We start from the raw sequence: 12,935 nt of genomic DNA on the forward strand, positions 1-12,935 counted from the left end.
AAGCTTTGAGGAAAATGTATTTCAGTTTATTCACTGTATTGAATGGAATTGACCCTAACCCTAGTGCAAAATTACTTTCTTAAAGGTCCAGTCCTACAAGAACCTGTCCCTGGCTGATGCTGCCCCCTAGTGGTAGAATGTGAGTAGTGGGAATAGACTATGGGTTCGTCCTAATCTCCTTTCCTCCCGACAAGTTTAAAAGCATTGGATTGGTTTAGGCGTAGGCTATAGAACACGTTTCCATACCAGGCATTTCCTTTCCAATCCAAGAAGGGAGGTGAACAAGTGCACACTACAGGAGAAGGGAGATATTGGCACGCACACTTTGGCATAATCCACATATCTACCTCCATTCCTAACATCATTACACTGCATTCCATACTAAATATTTATTTTTATGACAATTACAAAATGCATTTATGTGATTGAATGTGTTAGAAAATGGTTTGAAAGCATTTCTGTTGTGAACGTTAGTTAAAAAGTAGACAGCAAAATGACGTAGATGGAGAAAGTAAACCGCATAGTGGGTCCATTTGCCCAACAACTAAGAGTGTTCTTCTCCGTTGTTTTGGTGCCCTGGATACCACACTTTGAACAGCGTGAAGCGAACCCGTGCACATGCGCAGATACTGTGTATGACTGCGAAGTGTTGCATCTCGTTAATCTCAACATCTCCGGTGCTGCTCGTGGCATCGTCATTTCGCTGAGTCTACCTGAATCCTTGTGCCAAAATTAGGGAGGTCTGGATAGGACTTCATGGCAGCCATACAGAGGGAGTTTGGGAGTGGGTTGATGGCACCAGTGGTGGAAAAAGTATCGAATTGTCGTAGGCCTACTTGAGTAAAAATAAAGATACCTTAAAACTTGTTATGGCTGCAGGGGCAGTAATGAGTAGCTTGGATGAAAGGTGCACAGAGGTGCCAAGAGTAAATGGCCTGCTCCTCAGTCATAGTTGCTAATATATTCATATTATTATTAGTATTGGATAGAAAACACTCTGAAGTTTCTAAAACTGTTTGAATTATGTCTGTGAGTATAACAGAACTCATATGGCAGGCAAAAACCTAAGAAGTTCCACTTCCTGTTTGGATTTTTTCTGAGGCTGCTAGATTTTCAACCAAGCTCTCATTGAAATTACAGCGAGATATGGATGAGTTTTCACTTCCTACGGCTTCCACTAGATGTCAACAGTCAATAGAACTTTGTCTGATGACTCTAATGTGAAGGGGGGCTGAAGGAGACAGGAATTAGTCACCACTGCCAAGAGCTGACCATGCTTTGACCACACACGTTCACGTGATAGGCAGCTCTGTTCCATGCTCAACTGAAGTCGATGTAATTCTCCGGTTGGAACGTTATTCAAGATGTATGTTAACAACATTCTAAAGATTGATTCAGTACATCGTTTGACATGTTTCTACTGACTGTTATGGAACTTTTGGACATTTCGTCACATAGTGGACGCGCTTTGTGACTTTGGAATTGTTTACCAAACGCGCTAACCAAAGTAGCTAATTGGACATAAATAACGGACATTATCGAACAAATCAAGCATTTATTGTGGACCTGGGATTCCTGGGAATGCATTCTGATGAATATCATCAAAGGTAAGGAAACATTTATCATGTATTTTCTGGTTTCTGTTGACTCCAACATGGCGGCTAATTTGGCTGTTGTTCTGAGCGCCGTCTCAGATTATTGCATGGTGTGTTTTTTCCGTAAAGTTTTTTGAAATCTGACACAGCGGTTGCATTAAGGAGAGGTATATCTATAATTCCATGTGTATAACTTGTATTATCATCTACATTTATGATGAGTATTTCTGTTGAAACGATGTGGCTATGCAAAATCACTTGACGTTTTTGGAACTAGTGAATGTAACGCGCCAATGTAAACTCAGATTGTTTTATATAAATATGAACTTTATCAAACAAAACATGCATGTATTGTGTAACATGAAGTCCTATGAGTGTCATCTGATGAAGATCATCAAATGTTAGTGATTAATTTTATCGCTATTTCTGTTTTTTGTGAAAGCTATCTTTTGCTGGAAAAATGGCTGTGCTTATTGTGGTTTGGTGGTGACCTAACATAATCGTTTGTAGTGCTTTCACTGAAAAGCATATTTGAAATCGGACACTTTGGTGGGATTAACAACAAGATTACCTTTATAATGATATAAGACACATGTATGTTTGAGGAATTTTAATTATGAGATTTCTGCTTTCTGAATTTGGCGCCCTGCACTTTCACTGGCTGTTGTCATATCGGTGCCGGTAGCGGGATTGCAGCCATATGAAGTTAACCGTTTAACCGAACTTCTTGGAGTTTTTTATTTTATTTTATTTTACCTTTATTTAACCAGGTAGGCCTGTTGAGAACAAGTTCTCATTTACAACTGCGACCTGGCCAAGATAAAGCAAAGCACTGCGACAAAAAACAACACAGAGTTACACATAGGATAAACAAAAATACAGTCAATAACAATAGAAAAATCTATATACAGTAATTACAATTTAGCAAATTAACACTGGAGATATAGATGTGCAGATGAGAATGTGCAAGTAGAAATACTGGTGTTCAAAAAAGCAAGAAAAGTAAAGACCCACAGAGAGAGAACGGCTCCTTAAAGTAACTTTGGCCTTCCGGATAGCCTGAGTGGACATATTTCTCATTTGCTTGAGCAAGAGCCAGTCAGCCTGAGTATGTGTGTGCAGGGCCGAACCTGTTTTTAATTCAAATGTTCTTTATGGGGGCTTGTTTGTTAACAATAACACTGAAAATATCAAAAAATGAAGGTCCAAGCGTCATCGACAGAGAGGATCAAGCTGATTCTTTATCATTTTACAGAGGCCAGTTCATGAAGGAAGGCTGGCTCATTCAAGTTTTTTAGCAAGCGTCAAATCAGGACAGGTCGTTTCACTGAGCAGCCATTACGAACACAGGCTGTAAAACAGTGATCACTAAGGGCATTACAGAAAACACCAGACTGATACCTATTAGGATTATTTGTAAGGATAACATTGAGGAGAGTAGCCTTTTCTGGGTGTTTGGAGTCATACCTTGTGGGATTGGTGATAATATGAGAAAGATTTAGAGTCTCATTGCTTTAGGACTTGGTTAGGTGGTTAAGGAAGTCCCGGTTTAGTTCACCTAGCAGGACAAATTCAGACTTAGTGTAAGGGGCCAGGAGAGAGCTTAGGGCTGGTAGTGTACAGGCCGGTGCTGATGGAGGACAATAGCACCCAGCAACAGTCAACAAAGAGCTATTTGAGAGTTTAATGCTTAAAACCAGCAAATCAAATTGTTTGGGGACAGACATGGAGGAGACAACCGAGCACTGAAGGTGATCCTTGGTAAAGATTGCCACTCCCCCACCTTTGGAAGATCTGTCTTGCCGAAAAAGGTTATAACCAGAAAGGTTAACATCAGTATTCAAAACACTCTTCCTTAACCACGTCTCAGTAATGACCAACACATCTGGATTGGAGCTGTTGACCCACACTTTCAATTGATCCATTTAAGGTAATAAGCTTCCAGTGTTAACGTGCAGATAACCCAGGCTTTTACGAGAGCAGAATAATGACTTGATCCCAGGTCAGTATTCCTGAGATGGTTCATCTCTAGATCTGCATTTGCTCTTACATTGAGTCCAGGTTTGGGTTTATTTCACTGAAGAAGATTGGCTGCACTGTCATTCACACAGAACACATTATTTCACAAAACATCTCTTTGAAACTACGGTATAGACCCATTTTGGCATTGAGCCTTTCAGGTTTTCTAACTTTTTAGGGAATTTTGGAGGAGCAGAATATTCGACCATTCATAACCCCAGGATTTGTGCTTGAGAGACGGGGTTGTGAAACACTTCTGTGCAGCAGCCTGCAAATTGAACTTTCAGTTGGACTTGCACTTGACTGAACTTTAGTTACATTTCCTTCCTGTTTCCAGCCAACCACACATTCTGTTGATGTCACATGGTGTTTCTGAACCTACCAGACAGTGGTATCTAAATAATGCTAGATCACTACTATTGTGTAATGTTTGTCTCATCAACAACAAACCAGTAAACTGTAACATTTCTGGTTGAATCCATTTTCAACTCTTTTTTCCCCCTTCATTTCACATGATATGATCATTTAATGGATTGTCTGATTGTTATGTAATGTGTGAGTGGTTCTGGGGGACTGAGCAGGGGGTGATAAAATAAAATGCCTGTGAAGTTGAAATCCAACTAGAGCAATGAAGACCATGGATATTGATGATGACACGTATGCTGACAAGCCCAGACAAATGGATGGTGTTGGTGTTACATTTTCTGGGTTCAATGCAAGTACAGACAGACGTAAAGACAGATGTATAGACAGAAACACACTCACACTTTCTCATTTCATAAGTAGACTGAACACATGGTCCAAAATATACAAATGAAAATACTATGTGGTTAAATAGTCATATGCACACCATAATGGTAAATATTGATATTTCATTCTGTAACGACTGTAACATTATGTAACTCTCAAACACGAAGATCCCCTGAACGCAGCTCCCTCTCCAGATCCCAATCACCTGAATTCTGATCACCTGTTCACACACCTGTATGTCATTTACACACACTATTTAGTTCAGTTCACCGCACCCCGTCATTGTGAGGTATTGTTTGTTTTGATACACAGTCTATTCGAAACTCTGTTTATTTCTGTATTAGTCCTCCCGTGTATCGTAGTTTTGGCCATCCTCACTAACGATGCCTTTTTGCCTATTCCCTGCCTGTACTGTTACCTTTGTGGAGTCCCTGTTTATGTCCTTCTGCCTGTCCCTGGAACCAGCTACCTGCCTCTCCCTGTTTATGTCCTTCTGCCTGTCCCTGGAACCAGCTACCTGCCTCTTCCTGTGGTCTTTTACTAATAAACACAATCTGCACCCTGCGCTTGGAACCAGCACTCTGTCTCCCATCGTATTCATTACACCTACACAGTCTATTAGACAACAGTTCCACTCCCTGGGCCTGATGAACGGTAGATAAACTCTACATAGCTCTGGTCTCTTTAAAGACATCAAATACATATTTCAATATAGTTACAAATAGAAACAACTGCTTAACTCTTGGATAACCAATACATCTCCATTAGACATGGGCTACAGCACGACACACTATCTGTAATTTACGTTTGAAGGAGACGCACAGCGTTTACCATTAATGCAGTTTCTGCTAACCGGGGGAAATGCCTTTAAAAGACACATTGTCGGATATATAGTGCTCCACACTATCACGCCTTGCATTGAATCCCAGTCTGTAGCCCTTTACATTCATATCCATATAGGGGTTGAATATGGCAGATTTAGGCACTGATGAACGGCTAAATTGGAATGCTGTGGCTGTACAGTAACATGCTATACATGACGTCAGAGCTCAAAGTCTCGCTTCCCAGTTCTGTATTGGCTTTGACAGACAGCTGTTCTGAAATTGACCATTGCAAGCCACAAGAAGTTGACCCCATCCCTTTCACTAATTGGGAAACTTTGAAAAAATGTTGTTGTCCAAGTGACAGAAATGCTGTAAATTAAGGGCATTCAATGTATTTTGAAAGATGAGACATTGAGGATTATAATAAATAATACATTTATTTCATACAAGAGTCCAAATCTGTACTTTACATTTCCTCATCATAAACTCATGTAATAAACAGTGTCAACGTTTATGATCACTATGTTTGCGTTATATCCTGGGTTGTCTTGAACAGAATGATACTGTTTGTTGTATTGTGAAGAACATTTGCCGCAAACCACGCATTGTACAGTATGCGCACCAAAATTACCAGCTGCTTGCCTGAATTGCCTTGTGAAAGCCTAACACCGTAAAATCATATTTTATCATTTAGCTAGTCATGTTGGAAATGAACACGCTTTAAAATGATGCCAACCTGACCCAGATTGAAATTAATTGGACTGTTTTTGGATCGCGTAAACAACAACAGTAATTGTGAGATGGCGGGGATGCAGGATTGTGTTCCAAACAAAACAACTACACATTTACATTTTCTTGCTCTAGTTCCTCAGTTGCACAGCTAGGAGAGCTATAAATAGCACCTTTATAGTTGAAGACTCTTCTTTCAGTCATAAAAGTGTATTGAAATAACTTCGGATCTGTGCACACTTTGGAGAGGTGTGTGGCCACTTGGACACACCAGTTAGACCATTCACTCAAACCCTAGTACATTTATGTGCACCTACCCCAGATTTTCCAATAATATTTGTGTTGTTTATTGAATGTATCCAAAGTATTTACAGGATTCGTTATCAACAAATGCAGGGAGAAGTACAATATATATATAAAATGCACATCTAATCAACTGTGTAATGTTTGGATTCTGTCTTGCCAGGTGAACTGTTGAGTTCTCACCCTTAGTTTAATAACTTCCCACAATCTCAAAACTGTTCCCTTTTGTTTGCTACCATGGTTATGCATATGCTTTCCATATTTCCATGTATATATCAATGACGTCGCTTTTGCTGCGGGGGTTTCCTTGATCCACCTCTACGCAGACGACACTATTCTGTATACTTCTGGCCCTTCTTTGGACACTGTGTAAACTAACCTCCAAACGAGCTTCGATGCCATACAACACTCCTTCCGTGGCCTCCAACTGCTCTTAAACGCTAGTAAAACTAAATGCATGCTCACTACTCTGGACGGTTCCGACATCGAATGTGGACAACTACAAATACCTAGGTGTCTGACTAGACTGTAAACGCTCCTGACTCATATTAAGCATCTCCAATCCAAAATCAAATCTAGAATCGGCTTCCTATTTCGCAGCAAAGCGTCCTTCACTCACACTGCCAAACATACCCTCGTAAAACTGACGATCCTACCGATCCTCGACTTCGGCGATGTCATTTACAAAATAGCCTTCAACACCATAGGCGGAAATCCCGCGGGGGGACGGGGGGGACACGACCCCCCCCCCCATCCTGGGAAAAATATGATTTGTCCCCCCCAATATATCACTGTAAACATAACGATGTAATTTCAATAATATTAATAATACGCAATGAAAGCACTTGTGCTGATTATAGACACTTAATAGCGCGTTTTTAAGTTTCAAAAGATTGCGACCCCCCCTCCCTTTGCCTCACAATGGTTTGATCCACTGCCAGTTCCTTATCTGGCAGGTAACAGAGGGTTCGTATCTACTGTCTGAAAGGCACTCAATGCACGTAACTGACGTGAGGTTAGTCCAGTCAATCGCGCCATAGCAATGTTGTTGTTTTTTTAGATGTTGGCAGGGTTTACACACACACCAGCTGAATTTGCAGAGCTAGTGGGCAAACAAACTATTAAACTAGCTAGTACCTATTCCATTTATGTGGCGTCGTCAAAGATGGAATCTTTGCTATGGTCAGTTTATTCCAAGATCAGCATGCAGCTGTTGTGCTTCGAAGTCCCCGTGATAAGGTTAGCGATAAACTGAAGTCCAAACTGAACAGAACAGAACTACACTCTCTTATACCATTGTCTTAAATATATTTAATGGTCTCGTTGCAAAAGTTAAATTGTCGCTATGGGACTTTGAAGCACATGTGTGCCGATCTTGGGAGTAAACTGACGATAGCAAAAATTATAGCAAACACCACAGAAACGGAATTGGTGCTCGCTAGCTTTGCAAATTCAGCTATTGTTGGAAGCCAGCCAATATGAAACAAACTATATTAAAATCACCAAAGGTTGCAGCATATGTTGTGTAAATGGTGAACTCATACAGCTGTCAACTCTTGTCACTGCAATCCGTTTCACATTTGCTAGCTACCTTTTAGATCGAAGCCCATATAGAATGATAGAAGATAAGATGATAGAAGCCCATCTCATACTGTAAATAACCTACACACTATGTGTGTGTTTGTTTAGCTAGCCAGCCTGCCAGATAGAAAAATGTCAGAAAAAAGTTCAAATACAGACATCAGAGTATTTTTCAGTACACCAAAACGCAAAGTAAGAACTCTAGTAGCCTAATATCTCAAAGACGAGTTGGTAAAATGTTCATAAGAAAGAAGTGAAATGCTAATGGAAATGTTTCACAATGATGTCATTAGGCAGAGCAGGCAACAGATGGCACGCCGACAGCAGAGCTGGGGACAGATATGCAGGGACAGACTGGCAGAGACAGGGAGTCTCAGGTAAGTTTGTTGAGTCTTTGTTTGGCAACATTATGAAATGATCTCTCTTTTTTAGACTTGTAAAATAGGGACATAATTGGAAAATGCCATGGATACCCCCACTCTCAACTTAAACTGGTGACTGAACTAAGATTTGTTTACGGCAATGGTATTGCTGTTGTGATTAATTGTGTTGTTTTGGGTACCGGTAGTTACGAGTACGGCAAACACCTTATTTCTTTTCTAGGAGACAGACTGTGAGGCATTGAGGGTGGTGAAAGGGAAAGAGCCAAGGAGAGAGACTTCAGAGGACAGTGTCACAGCCACGGCAGGACCAGGTGTCACCCTTGTTGCCAGCAGCACCAGTATAGGGGACAGTGGCACAGCATTGTCCAGTTACCTCAGTGATGGCACAAAACCATATCAGCCACACCCACAATTTATAGAACTGCAAACTATTGCCAACAGAGTGTTGACGTTTCAAGAGAGATGGTTTCGCGATTTCCCCTGGCTACATTATAATCCATCAATAAAAGGAGTGTTGTGTTTTCACTGTAGCCAAGGGTTTTCAAGCCAGCCATCTTTTGGCCAAAGAGCAGATACTGCCTTCATTAGTGCAGGATTTAGGAACTGGAGTAAAGCCATTGACAAATTCACAGCACATCAAAACTGCCAAACCCACCGCCACTTTGTAACTGTAACTGCACACCAACTAAATCCAATCAGTGTCCAGTTATCCAGCGCGTGGGGTAAACAGCAGGAGGACGCAAGCTACCTTGCACTGTATGAGAAAGCAACAACATTGATTGAATCCATTGAGTCACACTCAAGACGATTTGCTGGCAAAGCAGTGGATCACTATAGGGCAGAATTTTTTAAAGTGTTGGATGGTGTGGAGGTTCAGTTTGGCGACCGTTTTGACCAGGACAGTCTAAACGTCCTGCACAAGTTGGAAAGAGCGCTTCTTACGGGGGAGTTGGATGAGTCTCTAGATCAGTACCCTGAGCTAAACATAGATTCTCTTTCAGTGCAGATCCCTCTCTTTCACAACAAATACCCCTGTAGCAGCAGTGGAGAGGCAGCAGAGGTCCTCAGGAGGCTTCCAGTGGAGGTGCAGGGGTTGGTTGACGAAGTTGAGGTGCTGATCATAATTTTGTCTGTAATGTACATAAAGACAGGCTGGACAGTCTTGAGGGAAAATATCTGCCAGCAATTTGTTGGATCCATTGAAACCCTCAAACATATGTTTGGTTCTTTTGTTCAGTAGTGTGTATAGCAGTGGTTCTCAACTGGACTGATAAGGAACACTGCTATAACTATTATTAGAAGTAGTATTATAATGATTTAAACATTTTAACAAGTTGGGACAACCCTTCAGTTAACTACTGTACCTATCAATTATCCAGTAGTAGTAATTATGGTTCCTCAATATACATTTAACATATTACAATGTAGGCTATGTGTTACAGCACTACTTTTGGTGTCCCCCTCAGGAATTGCTCTTGAGAAAATGTAATGTAATTGTCCCCTCCAAAGTTGATATCAGATTTTCGCCCCTGTTCAACACTCTACTCAGCAAACTGGATGCAGTCTATCACAGTGCCATCCGTTTTGTCACCAAAGCCCCATATACCACCCACCACTGCGACCTGGATGCTCTCGTCGGCTGGCCCTCGCTACATATTCGTCGCCAGACCCACTGCCTCCAGGTCATCTATAAGTCTTTGCTTGGTAAAGCCCCGCCTTATCTCAGCTCACTGGTCACCATAACAACACCCACCCGTAGCACGCGCTCCAGCAGGTATATCTCACTGGTCATCCCCAAAGCCAACACCTCCTTTGGCCGCCTTCCTTCCAGTTCTCTGCTGCCAATGACTGGAACGAATTGCAAAAATCACTGAAGTTGGAGACATATCTCCCTCACTAACTTTAAGCATCAGCTATCTGAGCAGCTCACAGATCCCTGCACCTCTACACAGCCCATCTGTAAATAGCCCATCCAATCTACCTACCTCTTACATGTTGTTTTTATTGACTTTTTCTGCTCTTTTGCACCCCAGTATTTCTACTTGCACATCATCATCTGCACATCTATCACTCCAGTGTTAATTTGCTAAATTGTAATTACTTCGCTACTATGGCCTATTTATTGTCTTACTTCCTTACTCCATTTGCACACACTATATATAGACTTTTCTATTGTGTTATTGACTGTGCTTTTGTCTATCCCATGTGTAACTCTGTGTTGTTGTTTATTGTCGCACTGCTTTGCTTTATCTTGGCCAGGTCGCAGTTGTAAATGAGAACTTCTCAACTTGCCTACCTGGTTAAATAAAGGTGAAAAAAAATAACAAATATTAATTCTGAAGAAATATTTCAATTTGCTCTATCCATACATGCCAATTCCCATTATGGTGCTCATTTCACAATTTAACAACATATCATTTCATATAAGTTTTTACAGTTAAAATAAAATTTAAAAGTTTGTTTTACTTCCATTCTATTGTATGTACCAATCGTGCCTGATTACATTTCCCATTTGGCTCTTAAGTACCATTTCCTAGATTGGCGTTTTGTACATTTTATAAATGTAGGGACTCAAAGCTTCAAAATGTATATCATATACTGCAGTGGGGGGAAACATTATGAAGTTATGCTTATTTGATATGTGATAAACTTGTTATTCCACCTTGTAGACAAATACCAGAAAATCTATATAATGGTGATTAAAGATGCATGTATGCTGTACTACTAAGTGCTGTAATGTACTAATAGTATAGTAACACCAGTGTTTCACTTCTAAATGGTGTCAGTTATAAGTTGACAAAGCACAGTTTGAAAAAAAGGTCAAATTGAACAAATGGAAACCAATGAAGTGCATAAACCCTGGATTTCTGATGATATGTATTGGCCAATGAGAGGCTTTGAAGCCACCGGTCGGCCATATTGGCACTCCCCAGTAGGAGCAGTCCTCCAAAAGTATCAATGGAGTTCAATAAATTCAAAAGTATTTCAATAAAACGTTTCAAGGACCAAATTCATGTATTTAAATATTTAATTGTTGTAGTGGGGACAGTAACATTAGTGCTCTCAAATATATTTTAAGGTATGTTTTTATACAGATGGGTTATCCGACAACATCACAAAAACAATGTGTGTGCTTCCATGGGACAGAAGTCAGACTATAGTCTTCCTGAAGACCATGAAGAAAGCCCAATACACACTGTTCCTATTGGACGGTTGAGTATCTCAGAGATTCTAGAAAACATTGATGTCTACTTGGCACACTTGTCTCTGGAGGGAAAAGGAGACATTGTTACACTGATTCTAGAATATCATGGTTTATTCTCATATGTGCCAACTCAGACAAATGTACTTGAGCATTACATTGACGTTGTGGACTCTGCCCCAATCAAACAACAGTGAACCCTGAAAAGAGAGAGAAGCTCCACAGTGAGGTAGAGTTCAGGCTTGAGCACGTCATTGCACAACATGGCAACAGTCCATGGAATTCACCCTGTCAGATGGGTCTCCGGTTTTGTTACGATTTTCGTAAACTCAATGCCTTTACTAAGTCTGACTCGTACCCTTTGCCCAGGGTTGATGATTGTGTGGACCGTGTTGGTGCTGATAAATGCGTTAGCAAGTTTGATCTGTTGAAGGGATATTGGCAGGTCCCTCTAACTCCTGCAAAGACGAGTTCCACAAACCACCGACTCCTTCATTGGAGTTTCGTATTGCAAGAGTTCCCCTTGAAATCAGACATGTCTGAGGTAAGGACAACTTGGTTGCTGATTGTCTTTCAAAAGGTGGGCAGTCAATACATTTTGTGTTTTGTGTTTAGCCAGTGTGTAGATTATGAGATATAAAGTGTCTGTTTTGTCGTTATGTGTTGACAGCCAGTAGACACCATGTTTATATTGAAGGAGGCGACACATTTAAGTTGATCATATTGTGAGATGGAAGTTACTTTCTGTTGGTTGAGAGCAAACTTGTCTTTGTTAGGATTTATTTTTATGCACTATAGCCTGTTAGCATATTGTTTGAAGATGAATATTGTTTTGTTACACACATACACAAACAATACAGATGGGTGTGTGTGTGTGTAGGTGTGTAAGGACTGACCAACACAGGCCATAAAAGCTGTGGTCAGTCTGGAGAGGGGAGGGGTGCATCACTCTAGGCAAACCAGGAAGGTTGGGAGACTGATCAGTACCATATTAGGAATTGTTTGAGTGAAGATTCAAGGGGGAGACAAGACGGAACTAATCTACCCAGCAACCAGATGTGGACAAAGGAAAGCACTCAGGGACTTGGACAAATCCGGGTGCCCCCAAAGGCGGAGCAAGAGTCCGCGCTCAGCCTCTACTGTGATAGGCCAACAGGCGCGTTGGAACTACGTCATCACGGTATAAGAACAGCTGTTTACGTACTTCCTGCCAGTTCCCTGTTTACCCTGCATGGTGATACAGCGAACCCGTATATACGAAAATTGCATTTGCCATTCATTGTTTGCGGTAATTAAACATAATTAAAGAAAGTTAGCAGACCGTGCTTTTTATTTATCCTGATACTGGATGTGTTACACGCAGCGCTAACATCTTAAGGGGGAAAGTGTTACAGGTTGTGGTTTTTCATTTTCTATTTTGAGGTTTTACGTTAGCACGTGGGGCGCACTGTTTGGTGTCACCTCGTCAGTCAGGATATGTTACACCTGTGCTGGCTGGTCCATCTTGTTAGTCAGTATGTGTTACACCTGTTGCTGGCTGGTCCATCTC

This window comes from Salvelinus alpinus, chromosome 6, assembly GCF_045679555.1.
Source record: "Salvelinus alpinus chromosome 6, SLU_Salpinus.1, whole genome shotgun sequence".
In the NCBI taxonomy this organism is placed as follows: domain Eukaryota; kingdom Metazoa; phylum Chordata; class Actinopteri; order Salmoniformes; family Salmonidae; genus Salvelinus; species Salvelinus alpinus.